At 32.5% G+C, this 818-nt stretch overlaps 1 protein-coding gene across 1 annotated transcript in view; it reads left to right on the top strand.

Moving 5' to 3' along the window:
* LOC101851664 (proline-rich extensin-like protein EPR1) overlaps positions 1-564 on the top strand; it is a gene marked incomplete at its 5' end in the record, with an annotated part of 55798 nt that extends 55234 nt beyond the window's left edge. Inside the window, 1 exon segment of the mRNA XM_035971491.1 lies at positions 173-564.
* Between the last annotated feature and the right edge of the window lie 254 nt (positions 565-818).

The raw sequence follows: 818 nt of genomic DNA, 5'->3' as shown, positions 1-818 counted from the left end.
TATATCTCTCTCTCTTATAATCTATCTATCCACCTATCAAACAAAATTAAGCCAAATTTGTATTTATCTGTGCATATTCTTGTCTTATTCCATGCCAATATGTTTTCCTCTTTTCCCAGACGAAGTAATGAAGCAGTACACTTTAATTTAACATAGGTTTTTTTTTATATAGGAAATACACCCGCTGCCTCAAGACGTCCGCTTCCCAGGAAATGATTTAAACCGGTCACCGAAGAATTGTAACCATAGAATGCCTTGGAAAGAACAGCAGTCAACAGCTTCAAAAAATCAATAAAACAAATCAATGTATCTTGAACTACCTAATTAGTTGACTTGTTCACTTTACTTTAAACATATTATGTTTATTTTTGTAGTAAATTTTCCAAGTATAATTTATTATTTTGACCGTTTGTTTTATTGATTACGAAAACGAAAAAGGGATGTTTTGTCTCCTCAGAAAGTAAACGTTCACTTCAAACTTGGTTATGTTAATTGATGGTCTCACAAAAGTTAACGAAATGGTTCTTTGAGATGCTTATATCAATAAAAGTATCATGAAAAAGTGCAACAGTGTTTTGTTAGTATGCCTGTAATGTTTCACCAGGCTGCTGTTCATGCTGTGATCAATGTCTGTGGAGTACAGGTGTCTAAATATAGAGGGCCCATTTAAAGGACAATAACTTGGTCCTCAACGCACACATTGAAAAAAAAACTTCGACCACATTAAAATTCAAATTGGTTGACATACATTTGGTAAATATGAAGACAATCTATCAATGTCTTCGAAAAATATCAAGTTTTAAGTATTCCGGTTAATT

This window comes from Aplysia californica, unplaced genomic scaffold (genome assembly GCF_000002075.1).
Source record: "Aplysia californica isolate F4 #8 unplaced genomic scaffold, AplCal3.0 scaffold00444, whole genome shotgun sequence".
Classification (NCBI taxonomy): Eukaryota; Metazoa; Mollusca; class Gastropoda; order Aplysiida; family Aplysiidae; genus Aplysia; species Aplysia californica.
The sequence above is the reverse complement of the archived record's forward strand: the minus strand, read 5'-3'. Positions and strand labels throughout refer to the sequence as shown.